Here is a 15,546-nt window from a genome sequence, read left to right on the forward strand (position 1 = left end):
ATCCTATATTATATTGTGGAAATGAACCACTAGTATATGCTCCAGTTATGAGTGTAAATTTAGTTAGTAATAGATCTAAGCATGAAATGAGATTGAGAAGAAGTTTTAGTTGCATTACTAGCATCCCAGCAAGCACAAGTCTAAATAATGAAAAAGTAAGTTTGAAAGCTAGACCCAATTGGTTGTTTTTCATAAATTATGCAGACCACTAGAATAAGAGGCTATAAACTCCATAACTACCCTCCAAGAAAAGTCACTAAGAGTAGTAGTTGAAACAATTCTTCCAGAAGCATAAATAGTTTACCAAGCTAACATTTTATTAGTAAGCTCTAGAGGACAAGGTGTATGCAATTTTGTTCAGAATGCTTGTATCCTTTGCTTTTACTACAAGGATCATTTAATAATTCTAAGTAAGTGATTAGGACAGGGGGAAGGGATTAGGAAAGGCTTAGGTAGGGAATAAAATAGCATTCTTAATGACTATGCTAAGTGTTACACAACGTTTTGTCACTGTCCCTGAACTCCCCATTCCTCGATCCTGGAGGACCTCTATAGTGAACCTCATGTGTTTTCCTATCATGAAGAACATGTCTTTACATAACTCTTCATATGTAGAACATTTCCCTCTTACATCATTTCTAGAGAATATTCCTTCAAACTCAGTTTTAAAGGTCGGCATTATCCCTCAGTTTCTTCCCCATGCCGATTTGCAGAGTTTAACAATGAGCCTAGCACTGATCAGCGCTCGTATCCATACATTATTCACACCAACCGTCTTTTGGAAAGTTTTTTAGAAATGGATTCGAAGCTTCCAGGTCTAGAAGCTTCGTGAATGGAAGTCTGGTAAATGGTTAGTTGAGATAGAGCCGAGAGAGACTGTTTAGGCTCATTTCCCCTATTAAAATAGAACAAACCAAACGGCATGAGATCTCTCCCATCATAAGAGGATCCATGTCCCCTCTCTCAAGCTCTATAAACTTATCCTATTTCAACCTCAGCTAGCTAATGAAAGGGTTGGAATAATCTGTAAAATCTTGATAGCCAAAACAACTCTTAATAGCCTTAGCCTTCTAGTTTGCACTTGTAAAGGGAGAATAATTTTGTAGTTTGTTTGGTTTGGAGAAAAGAGGAAGAAGCCTTGAACTTATATTGTTTTAGGTGAATCATGAGATGCTAACAGTAGCGCTAGAACCCAGACACGTCGAAGGAAACTTGCAACACTATGAAGAAGGTTGTACTTTCCTTTTTGTCATAATAATACAACTGATATTTTGTTTCCTATTTCAATCGCATATGGTATTTGGTACCTTAAGACTCCTTAGCCTCTTAAGTAGGTTGAATCTATTGTATGCTATCATGTGTGTTTTGGTTTCTTTTCTATTTGTTTCAGGTGGTTGATTCGAATTAAGGAGCTGATTGTTGGAGCAAAGACAAGTGGACTTCATCAAACAAGGATAAGAGATACAAGAGGAGGGATCTTATCCATTCTCAATCTAAGGGAAGTTATGTCAAATTGTCTTGTTTGTGGCTAGACCCTCTCCCCTGAGCTAGAGAGATTGTCTCTGTCTGCAGAGAGAATCTTCCTACTCCACGCTAAGCAATAGAATTTTTGCTAGTCAAAGTGGTTATTAAGTCATTTGCTAGTCAAATTAATTTTGCAAATGTAGGTCCAAAAAAGTCATATGTAATCAACCTTGAGGCTTGATGAAGCCTAGTCACACTCATTGGGTATTGGTGAGTTTGACCAAACTTTCCAATCTTGCCCCTCTAAGTCAAACTCTGCCCATTTTGGTCTTACTCAAGTTGAGCGAGCCTGTTACTGTGGTCCACATGACAGTTTTCCTTAGCAAGTTTCCCACATGCCTTTTTCTTTGTGCCTATTGTCAATCACCTCTACTTGTTTGTATGAAATAGGGCTACTCGCCCATTTTGTAAAATTTACTTCAGATTGTTGCTTGAAGGTTTTACATGTATTGTATTTTTTCTGAAAGAATTTGGTAACTCAAAAGGACTTGACTGTACTTGAACGTGTGAATCCCTATGGTATTTTTGTCGTAGCATGCCTTGGATAGATGATTGAATTGATTGAGCCAACCATTAGGGTTTATTTAAAGATATTATCTATATAGTTTTTTCTTTGTAATCTACTTGATCCCTGGGTGGCTAGCTCTCATGTAGACTAGGCACTAGAGAATATTTATTCCAACTTGTTTGTAATCCATGACCCTCTGGTTCGGTTATTAAAGAAAGGGTGTTGAAGTAGAATTTTTCATGCAATGTTTATGTCTGAACTTCAATTAGTGAATAAATTTTCTGAGTTTGTTGTAACAAATATATTTTACTGAGCCAACTAGAAAGCAAGAGTTGGTTTGGCAATTAGTTCCACTTTTTTTGTTCCAACTTTTCTTCAGTGTGATGTGTTTCAGTTTCTAAGTATAAATCATATTTTAGTTTGGATAATAGTTAAAATGATCAAGTTGTTGGATTTTTAAACTATGTGTAGTAAACTGTTACATTGAGCTGAAAATTTTGAGATTTCTATACTCCACTTGTTTTCATTCATTGCTAACACTTTATGATATAGTGCTTCTCCTATTACCTAATATTACTTTGGGATTCCTAGCTTATTCATACACTTGCAAAGTTTGTTTATTAACATTTTGTCAAACACTTTTAGAAATATGCAAAGCAACAACCTTTATTTTCCCTACATTCTTCTACTACTATCCATATAGTGGCTAGGTGGTATATCGTTATGTGTCCCTCTTTAAACATAGCTTGACTAGGTTGACCCTTTAGCTATACCTTATGGTTTTCTTTCTAGGGGTTAACTTCTTATCTTGAAACTATACAAATAAAGTTTTGTACATATTGGTTTCACCAATATTATCCTATAATTGGATGAAATTATGTCTCCTACATTATATATGGGTATTATGAGGCTTTCATTAAAAAAAGTTGGCAATGATTTCTTTTATGTGAAAACTATTAAGGTCCATGGATATTCCAATTCATTCATTTGTTACACTCCATTAGACAACAATGTTTTTGCATGGATTGTTGTTGCCTTGGAACCTAGTTTTTTAGCTTTTGGAAATGTGCTAAGCTACAAATGTGAATTGTTGCCAATGGATTTTGGACACCATCTGTGGAACTCTGCCATAATTTTTTGAGGAGTTCCAATGTAATAATAAATGTTTTAAGCACTAGAATATCAGTGAAATTAGTAGCTCTTTCCTGGTTGCTAATGGATATGAAATAAGTCACTAGGTTATTTTATTTGATATTTATTGTACTAAACATTTTTCAATTAGATACAATATCCATTAAGATTATTTGCATTAATCATTTCTTTTTTAACTTCATTTACCTAGGAAATTATGTTTATGTACTAATCATTAATTTGTGTAGTAATTATAAATATCTTTCTTCTCGAATGTCTTTTATTGAACCAGTTCACTGAACGCTGACATTTGCAAATTCAATAGCTTAGTAGACATTTCCACTTGCAATTTGAATAGTTGAATAGACATTTTCACTCCAAATTTTACAGGCACACAACAATTACTTCTTGTTCTACATCGAATATCATTGTTCAACTTGTTGTTATGATGCTATGATTTATAATTGTATTGAATTTCTTACCATATAATTGCATTGAACTATTAAATGTCATCATGTGTGCTTCATCTCAAAAAGATAAATTGGCATTAGTTTTCGAAAAGCATAACTTGTTTCGCGTGAAAAAATTATTATATATGATTGGAGATTGTTTGTTTGATAGTTTAGAACTTTTACTACATTTTAGATACATATCATTAGAGTTAAGAAAAGGAACAATAGAGTATTTTAGAAAATGCCTAGAAAAACAAGATAGAGAAGAAATTTTGTCTTACGAACATGAACTCCATGAAGGGTCATTAAAATAAATGCACAACATTAGCAGTCGTGAATTTTATTTAGACAAAATTCCTAGATCAAGGTCAACTGATATACCACTAGAGGCCTATGTGGAGATATTTTTTGTATCCATTGGCTATCAAATTGGTTGAAAATTCCAATTAGAGTTTGGTCCAAAACGAACATGAGAATTTATTTACACTTTAATTCAAGTGTTGCAACAAACACTTGCGACATATTATTTCATGACGAGGATCCTCTGAATGGCCACTTTGAACCTTTTCTTTGTAGAGGAGACTTTATCATGGATTGTACCTTTCAACAACAAAGTAACACCTCATATGAACAACTTATCCACTACACGAGATAACATAGAAACATGTCATCTTCGAAATAAAAATGATACAAGTCAAAGAAAAATACCTCATGCTGAAACATAGACATCTCATGCACCAATTGACACCAATACTAAGGACATTGTGATGTTTCATTCAACACATTCTTCAAAAAACAATACTGAAACACAACCTAAAGAAAAATGTCAACTTGTCAGAAGCCAATTCAAACCTTCTTGTGGCTTAAACAAGCACAAGAGAAGTTTATCTTTGCATGCGCTTAAGGACATTATTCGGAAAAAATTAAAAAGGAAGAAAATAAGGCGTGCATATAACACAATGACAATGAAACAAGAAGTAATTCTAGAAGATCTAGAACATGTTAGTGACGCAATGAGATTTAAGTCACTTGGACACTTGAAAAAACATATTAGAAACATATCACAAAGAGAAATTGTAACTTCTTGTGGCTTAAGAAGACAGAAGAAAAGATTATCTCTGCATGTGCTTAAAGGCATTATTCGGAAAAAAAATGAAAACACAAAAAATAAAACTTGTATATAACAAAACAATAATGAAACAAGAAGTAGTAGTAGAAAATTTAGAGTGTGCGCGTCTACAACGAATAAATCAACAGAAATATCAAAGTTTGAAGATAAATATCGAACACAAATAAGTGACACACCTATTTTTATTGTTCATCACGTGAAAGAACTTTTTTCAAAAGATATACTTCCTTGATGAAACAAGTAAATCAAACAACACAAGCAAACAAGATTATCAAACTATCAAATAGTTTCGTTGAGAATGCTAGACCTAGTAGTACAAATGCCTGCATTTGTAAGGATTACAAAAAAGAATTTGAAGATGACATAATTCCTAAATATGCAGTTCCTGAACAAATAAGAAGAAACAATGCCAATAGGAAACTCACACAACTCACTGAACTAGATGAAAGATTAGTCTCATTAAGATTTATCTTCTTGCAAATAAAGGAAATGGGCCATCAACATATAAAAAGCAACTAGGCTTAACTAGAGGAGTCATTAATGTCCCCACTAACATTTCTAGAATTCAATGTGCATTGCCTCGAACTATAAAAGACATTGACACAATGACAGTCATTGTCAAAAAGAGTTTAAGATTCAAAAGTTCATATGCATTTGGTCGAGTTCAAGTTCACAAAGTCATGAAAGAATTAAAACAACTATGAAAAAGAATTCTTTACAAGCTAGAAAATGCTACCATAGATGGCAATTGGAAGGAAGTGTTCCTAAAAAACCAAGAAACATATGAAAGTTCAGTGAGGCTGAAAATAGTGAAAACGATAACCAAGAAATTGATGAACCAACCACAAAAACATTGGTTCATGGATTCATTGATCCACATACTATCCATGACCTTGTAAATAAACAAATTAATATTGTGCATATTGCAAGATACATGTCGTTAGTGATTTTCATAGATAAGTACTCATAAGAGATGAGTTTTCCATCATTCTTCTATGGCAATAAACACCCAAGCGATATGTTAGAAAATTTTACATATCAAAATATTTGTTAGTGGGAAATCCTTCATAAAAACCACGATTTTTCTTATCATACAACTAACCTATTTTATAAAGAAATATGCATTATCATAAATCGGGTATTGAATACAATGTGGTACATTGGTATGCCACAAATACACACCCATTAAACGGTGTGTACAAGCCAAAGATGGTAGTTGATTAAAAAAATTGGTGGAAAGTGAAAAAGAAAGGGTACAAATATAAATTGTCACTTCACAAACCTCTTAGAATTGGAGGTTGTTGACATACTTATTAATGACTTCAATTTAACAAAGAGAGGAACTATTTTCTTTGTGACGATAGAGATTCTGAAGAGGTTGCTACCAGAAGAAACATTATTGAGATGGGATTCTATTGAATCTAGTCATAGATCTAGAATACTTTTGAAACCTGAAATGGTGGGCATGCATGTTGACTCAAATGGGGCACTAGTTGATGAAAGAGAAGAATATGAAACATCTTCATCTACATCCAGTAATTCATCTGAAGAAGTGAATTCTGATGGTGTGTATGAACATATGAGTGATTTTGAATAATTGTCTAAGGCAATTTGTATAAATGATGTTTGCATGGTAACTTGAAATAAATATTTTAACTTCCATATGATCTTACATGAAGTTATGAATCATTTTTTATGTTTGTTGGATTATATGTTTTAATTATGATGAATTTATTTGTTTAGAATATCCACAATGCAACAATAACTTAGAGAAATAATTTATGTTTCATTCAATCTACAAGTATTGATATTTTGATTATTTTTGTCATATAATTTTTTCATAATGTCATCGTTGAAATATGTTGAAAACTTAAAGTTTTTTAATTCTATGGTTGAAAATTTGTCAATTTTTTTTCTTTTTATCTTTAATTTTATGGTTCAAAACAATTAGAATTTTAGCGATTTTTAGTGTCATCTTATTATATGTTTAACGACATGGATGAAAATTGTTCGAATTATAATCTGTTTTGAATCCCATTATTTTATCTTTAATGCCATTACTAAAAAATGTTGAAACTCTACCCCAAAAAGAAAAATGTTATTCTACAAACAACATTAGTGTGTTTTTTTCATTTATTTTGCACAAACAAATTGGTTTCACTGCCATTTTTAAAAAATGTTGAAAACCAAACCAAAAAAAATATTGATTTGGAATACACACTTTTCGTTTTTGGGCGTTTTTTGGCTAGAGTTATCGTTTTGAGTTTACAATTCCCGTTTCAAAGTTTACATTGTTCATTCTTTCCTACCATGTTGAAGATGGTGGGTGCGAGAGCACTTGCACCTGGAGGTGATTTTGAATAGTTATTGGAAACATCACTAGTTTATTTGAGAAGTACCCCAATATACCTCATTATAACTCTCTTTCCATACATTTGATAGTTTTCTTTTGGTGGCCTCATCCCCCACTACTGAAATATTTTGGAAGGCCTAGTTATTATTGAGTGGAATGATTTTGGTTCTTTTACGATTTCATACATGAACCCCTCATTGAAATTTGGTTTGTTTCGCACATTAGGCATGGTTAAAGTAATCAACCCTTCGATTTTGCTTTACTTTATGTGTTGATACATTTGTTTGCGTACTTGAGATTCCCATCACCATTCATCCATTTCAGTGAACACCATATGGGACAATTTTCTACCACAATGCTCTTGTCACATTCAAGACATCCAACCTTTGGTACAAGGAGTGGTAAGGCTTATAGTTTCACTTGCTTAACCTTACCCTTAGAGATCACTTGTTGATTTAGCTTTGGAAGCTTCATCTATCCTTGGCACCAATTTGTTAAGTACCATTTTACCTCAAAGTATTAATACAACCCACACACACAACAAAGCTATGAAAAACCAACACTCAATCTTTGATTTATTACACCATTGGACCTCTCAAATCTTTCGAAGTTCAAAAATTATCCCATAGCTCACAATGCACGTGGTACACCAATGAGAAGGTTGGGTCCAAGGCTAAGTAATTTGAGTTGATTTATGCACAGTCAGGGTACCTTTATATGGTCATCTCGAAAGTACCTTGACCCAAACCTTTCAATAAAGACAGTTTGAGATCATCTATTTTTCATGAAGATGTCATTGGGCACCTTACCTAATATAACACCTGACATGGGAATCAACTTCCCTATAACAAAAACCCATATAGCCCACCTCCCGCATTTCTAAATATGGGTGGGATGTCACTTGCTCCCTCGCACATGTTAGTAGGATATTATCATACTCATTCAGTTATAGTTAGTGCCCCACTCATGTATGTGAAAACTTATTCCACCCCATGTAACTCTAATGGTGTGTCAACATCCCAACTCTCCAATGGGAATCCTACATAAGGAAACCCCCATTTCCATTTTTTGAACCCCCACAACCTAATCCCACAAATCCTCAATAAAATTTTGGGGTTAGTTTCATCCAACCTTCTTTCCTCCAACCAAAATAGGCCTTTACACAACTAAACATGATCAATCCCCCATCCCAATAGAACAACAAGAATATAAAAGGGAAGAACAAATTAAGGGAAACTAGACACAACAGTGGAACCCTCAGCAACCAAACATACAAGTTGGAGCAATCATCGAAATATAAACCAAAACCCCATACAAGCACTGAAAAACACATAGAAACAAGATAAGAATAATGGTCTGCAGTATAATTACTCTTGTCCTTTATGTGAGGAGTATAGACATTATACCTATCATTTTACCTAAATTGTTGAGTTTAAATGCATAAAGGAGGCTATGGGCAACCATAATGCTAGGGTGGAGCCCCCATCAACCTATGACACTTAGACACCCTTCCCTTAATAAGGGGTTGTTTCTAGCCAACAAGAAGTAGGATCTCCTCACTTTATCAACCTTGTAGCATAAAACACTTAAGACGCTATCGATTGGGACAGTTACATGAATGTGGTTGATGTCATACTACAAACACATCACTGAGACTATGGTCTCCCTCTGGACCTAATCTCTCTTCAACATAGATGATACCATCTACCTCTATCACCAACTAAATGATCCCACATCCACTCATCGATCTAATTTTAAAATTGACCAAAGGATTGTTGAGATGTGCATCCCAAAATGTTAAGGTGACACACTTCTACATCATCATTGATGACCTTTCCCAATCACCTATTGTGATGTCAACATTAGAAAGTATTACATACCTTCCCAATTCAATGGAAGGCATTACTCTATATGCTAGGCAACACTGACCCTTCTGATTCGTGTTTGATCACATTCAACCTAGATAATTTAAAACCAGGACACCCATCGTTAGTCGCTTTCTAGATTCTAGTCACCAAATGTAATGTTACCATACATCACTGCATTATTGATGAGGATGCATCCACATGCAATATGTGAAAGACTATATGGCATAAATTTGGATCCCTGAAGCTTGTATCCTCATTCATTACCTTGATGGCATATAATGGTCACCCTTCACAGCTAGTGGCTCGCTTTTATAATGTGTTAGTAGAGTTTGTTGGAAAAATATTTGTCATTGACATTAAGGTTCTTATTGCCCCTTGGATTATAATATCCTATTTGGAAGAATTTATATGTATTCCATGAATGTTGTGGCATCATTAGTCTTCTAGATTATGAACTTTCATCATAATGAAAAGAGCATAACTAATGACCATCTTACACACTATGAGATAGGAACCTCTCCCTCATTGGTTAGTGTTTATTTATGGGATGCCAAGAACTAGTTCCCTCCTTCACCAAAGTTGGGCCCAACATGTTCAAGGATTCGATTATCTTAGGTAACTTCCCTAGAGACCTCCCTTCCATTCCAATAATTGTATCAACGCCTATGTGTGTAGTAACTACACGCACATAGACACACATATTTTAAATACCATTATTACTATTTTTATTTATTTTTTGTCACATCATAATCTTATTATTTAAATAACATTATTTGCTATTTTTATTTATTTTTCTTTGTCACATCATAATCTTAAATTGCATACATATTTTATAATTTTTTATATTTTTTTGTTGCATTACCCTTTTTTTTAAAGTTATGTATTGCACTAGTATGGACTAAGATTTACAATAGAATAGTTTGATTATAACAAGACCCTAGCATCTTGCACTAACTCATGCCCTTGTAATTTCAAGGAGAAAATAGCCTTCATAATTTTTCTAAAAAGATGTGAATTTAACATTATATATTTCAAAAAAATATCCATGCACAACAACAATTTGTTATCTACAATTGTGTAAATATTTTAAAGGAAATTTAGTTATTTATTAACTCAAAACATGCACCAACATGAACATATGCATTAAATTTGCATGAATAATAGTATATCATTATTAAAATGCAATTTCACATAGTCATATAGAAAATCTATAAAGGAAAATTATATACCTAAAAAGCTAATTCAATTTTCTACATTTCATCTTTTTACCTTATATTAGAATTCATTGTGAAACACCTCAAATCATTTGCACAACTTAAGAAATCATTTATTTTTTCTATATTTATATTGCCACTTGTTTATCACGAGAAACCATTAACTTACACTTATACTTTTCTAAGCAGTTGTCTATAATGCGACTTTTTGAAAGCTTTTCCGGCAGGTTTTTCCGGTCGAAATCCGGCAGGAATTTATTGGAATCGCAAGTTTGATAGCTAGTTTCTGCACAATGAAAGCGTCCCAGGGGTTTTTCAGGGTGCTGAATCCATATATGCAGTTAAAAAACCATTTTAACTGCAACAAATCAAGATTTAACCTCAATTTCTTCCGCCGGATTCCGTCATCAGAATCTCCAAAAAATCGCATTATAGACAACTCCCTTTTCTAACACTGCTTATATATCAATGTAACAATACCAATAAAATTATATAATAAAATATTTATATCATTTTCCCAATAACTTTTTTAAATTATGAAAAATATTAAAAAATCATTATATTTTAGTAAATTATTACTTAAATATTAATCTTTTAATATATATTTTTTATAATTTATTAATTTTTAAAATCTTAAAAATAATTATATAAACTTTAAATTCAAATTAATATATATATATATATATATATATATATATATATCCCAGAGCAGAGCTACCATTTCCGTCGGGGGCTTTGTCCACCTACGATTCAAAACCTTCTTCGCTTCACTTCTTCTTCGAGATAGGCTCATTTGGAAATCCATCGTGATTGGATATGAAGCAGCCGGTGCACCTGCTATAGGCACTATCCAAGAATGAATGCTCCTAATTTAAGAAAACAAGACCCAGCCCGAGGTAAAAATTGTGACAAGAGAAAGAAGAAAGCTCTAATAAATAAAAACCATTTTAGGATTCTTTGTAATTGTATGTGAAGCTTTGCGCGAAGAAAAAACTATATTATTGAACCATGCATATTGTTTGTTTTTGAGTTATCATAGAAAGAAAACAATAACGACTAACAGGAGAGGTACGTTAGTGACTCGACTAACAGGAGAGGTACGTTAGTGACTCGACTAACAGGAGAGGTACGTTAGTGACTCGAGGAGAGGTACGTTAGTGACTCGAGGAGAGGTACAGTCTAAACTTTATATTCATCTAAACTTTATATTTCTTCAAGTAGTTAGAAAGCCCATTGGATTTATAATCATTAATTATGTCCCCTTCCTCAATCTATATTTGTAATATTTTTTTGCATCACCAAACTATGTTGGAAGGTCCATTGGGTTTAAAATCATTAATTATGTTCCTTTCCTCCATTCATATTTTGTAATATTTTTTACATCACCAAATTGTGTTGGAAGGTCCATTGGATTTAAAATCATTAATTATAATTTTGTTTTTTAAAAAGAATAATATATATTTGTTTTTTTAATTATACAACCCTCTTAAATTTGCAGTAAAGAAATCATAATATTTAAAATATAAAAATTGAAATGTTCTAATTATCAAAATATTCAAATATTAAAAATCTCTGGAATCTCTCCTCGCTAAAATCTATTGGAAATGCAATTGGAAAATTTTACTGCAGGTGCCCAAAAATAGAGGAATATGCGAGAACCACCTATGCACGGATCTGTGTGGAAATGGACTTCAGCAACGGATTCCCAGCTAAAATAAACCTAACAAGTAAAGACTATGTGTGGAACCAGAAACTCGATTATGAAAGTGTCCTCTTCAAATGTCGATCCTACATTGAGATGGGCCATCTAGCCAAAAATTGCCCAAAAGCCTCCTAGAAAAATTTTTCTAGAAAAAACCACCACAGATCTACATGGTGGGAAGGAGCACAAAAAGAACACTACATTGTTATCAAAGAAGAATACTCTAGAGAAAACTCTGAATCACAAGAAATCGGGCAAGAAAGAAACAACTCTCAAAACAAGCAGGGAGAAAGCCCCACCCAGCAACAAAAAAGTGAACTCGACAACCCCTCAAGCATCAACAGTTATGAGGATTTGAATACCACACAAAATAAATCTTCATTTAACAGCAAAGCAGATCTCCTAGACCAAACTTCTTTTCCATCTATCTTCAAGAGGACGGACACAATAGATCGCGAAGCTAAGACACCAATGTCCCAAGAACCAGAAGAGATGAAGGAGATGCAAGATAAAGGAAGTTGGAAGATCGTAGAGAAAAAAAGAAAGCTACAACATCAATCTCGCCAAGAAAGACGAGGAGCCAGCCAATTAAAAACTAAGAAAATTATAAGTCCGATAGACCAATTTGGTCTCAGTGGACGTTAACCACTATCATCATCATTATCATCAATATGAATGATTTCAAAATAATATTAATAATTTAAATTTAAAAAAATAATTAAATATTCTAATTATCAAAATACTTAAATATTAAAATAACATGAATGATTTCAAAATAATATTAATAATTTGAATTTAAAAAAAATACAATTATTTGAGATTAAAAAGAAATTAAAATAATATTATTAATTTAATTTTAACTAAATATTTATTATAAATATACCATAAATAATTTGTTATAATTTAAATGTATTTATTGAATTTGAGATGTAGAATAAATAGTGAGAAAATGTTTTGTTAAAACATTTAGTAGTGAAAAAATCAGCAAAATTCCAATTATATTAAAGACTAGTATAATATTCAAGATTATTTTAACTGCCTAAATGCCTTTAATTCAAAGCAAGTTAGGTACCAATCTCAATGCTCACATTACATAACAAAAATAATTAAATATAGTTATTACCCTTTAAATAACATATTTTAATTTTGTAAATATAATCATAACACAAAATTAAACTAGTGATTTTACAACTACATTCGTTAATTAATTAATACATTCATAATGCAACAAACTATTATACTGTAACATCCATGACCAAATCATCATCAAGGAGAACAATGTCTCCTTGCTCGCTTGGTGATCCAGGAGGATTCCGTTGATTCAATTGCACAAGTGTTCAAGTGTCGTCATTAGTGTTCAGTGTCATCGTCACTACAGTACAGCTGCGACAGTGTTGGTTATGGATCAGGTTCTATAGGTAATTTTATGGTTTTATGGCGTTCAGTTGGTATGGGTTTGTACCTCGATGTCGACTTGTGCTCATCGACAGTTCCTCCAAGATTAGTTGACGACATGTGTTTTGTCATTTGACAAGCAGGGTTAGTGTCGACATGGTTGTCGTCTGTAGTAGGGGTTCGATATGGTTCGCCTTCCCAAGATTTAGGTTGTCGTCGTAAGTACTCTTGTATCGATGATTTGTTTTTGGTTTTTTCACAGTACGACAAATGTGTTATAAAACCCTAATCCTAAAACTAGACTCAACCAAACCATGTATCTAAACCTAAACCCTAATCCTAAGTTCTAAACCCTAACCATCACATTCAAACCAAGTTCCAAAACCTAACCCTAAAGTTCTAAGTCCTAAAACCCTAGCCTTTGAAACCCTTGACCTATGTTAAAATGTAATATAAAACATTATAAAACATAAACGTAGTCCCCTAACTGCAGAGTTAACCGCGTCGGGACTATTCCATGTGAGCTGGTTCGGTGGAGGTTAGAATTTCAACAGAGGTTAACCTAAACCATAGCTTCAAACCGCGTCGGAGCTAGCTGGGCATGTGAACAGAGCAATGGGGTTAGCAGTTAACCGCATCTAGTTGACCACCACCCTAACCGCAGTGGATACAGTGACATGTGAACGATGTATGGTCATCTGCCAGGTCTCGGAACTACAACCGCATTGGACGTAAGCTGCCAGGGTTAACTGTGCGGGAAGAACGCAGACACATGGCAACAGTCACCGCGAGGGTAGCCAGAACCACTGGGGTAGATTAAGGAGGTGGCAGCCTGTGGTTAGACTGTGGCTAGTCACATGAAACTACTAAACCACCTCCGCCCGGTTAGATGACCTTCAGTAGTTATATCTTATCCTATGGTATTTTTGGGTTTTTCTGAACAGTTTGTCAACAAATTAATTTGGTGCCCATAGAACCCTAGCCTAGGTGTCCCTATGCTACTAGACCAAGTTTGTAAACCCATCCTGAAGTAACAAATTCATCAGGTATTCAGCAAAAATGGTTTTCAAGAACCTGGAGGCCTTTAAAAGGCGGAATTTGTCCTCATCGAAGATTAGAGTGGTCTTTTACTTTTTTATGCAGATTATGGAGGACATAGGCGATTTTGTTTTCATTGTTTCGGGAGCATCCGGGATCGGTTTTGAAAACCATAAGCAGCGTTGGAAAGTTGGGTTAGAATTTCCTATGTGTATGTTTAGTCTGACTAAATCACTATGTAATCGACTCCTTTCTTCTCATTCCTAATAAAAATGGTTACCCATCTTGAAAGCGGACCTGGAGACGTAGTCCATTAGGGACGAACTCCATCATCAATTTTTTGTCTGGTATCATTGTGCTTTTCCTATTTTCACTTCTGTTATGCATCGATTTCATCTTTAATCATCTGTCGTAAATTGTTCTTTTCAAGCAGTTTTTCCTCGATTTGTGTGCTTCATCTAACATTCAAATCATTAATGGTTAATCAATTCTACATTAGTATTTAGTTTATGATCATTTCAGATCATATAATTTGGTATCAGAGTAGGTTGCGTTTATAGAATGTTCCATTGAATGTTAACCAGAAGTCACAACGAGGAGAAGGAATCCTTGAGCAGATCAATCCAGAGATTGGAAAGTGATGAGTCATTCAGAAATCGACCATGTCAGGATCTGATGTAGGTGAAAACACTAAAACTAAGATGAGTGAAGAACAGTTTCAGCAAGCGTTCTTAACCATGCAGCAGATTTTGGGAGAATTTTACGAAGACAGGAATGCGAGAGATGCTTCTTCTTCAAAGGCATCGAAGAAGGACAAAGGTAAAGGCAAGGCTGATAAACCTCCTTCACCTCCATCATCTCCATCATCCTCTTCTTCTTCTTCTTCTTCTAGTGTAGAATTTGAAACGGAAAAGAAACTTAAGAAAAATCCTCTTTTGAAACTTGATGTTAAATTTGAGTTCCCTGTTTATGATGGCGAAATGAATCCTGAAAAGCTAGATAACTGGATAAAGCAGTTAGAAGTGTATTGTCGCATTCAGAACATTTCTAGCGATAAAACTAAAATTCAGTTAGCTACACTTAGAATGGGGGGAACAACTTTAATCTGGTGGGAAAGTAAAACTCAGATAGATGTAAAGTGTAAAGGAAAAGTCATCTCTTCATGGTCTAAGTTTTTGAAAGCTCTTAGGAAATAGTTCTATCCTTTAGGATACATGCAGCAAGCTGTTATT

This window comes from Pinus tabuliformis, chromosome 1_2, assembly GCF_031772625.1.
Source record: "Pinus tabuliformis cultivar Carrire ecotype Pingquan chromosome 1_2, CPIR1, whole genome shotgun sequence".
NCBI classification, from domain to species: Eukaryota; Viridiplantae; Streptophyta; class Pinopsida; order Pinales; family Pinaceae; genus Pinus; species Pinus tabuliformis.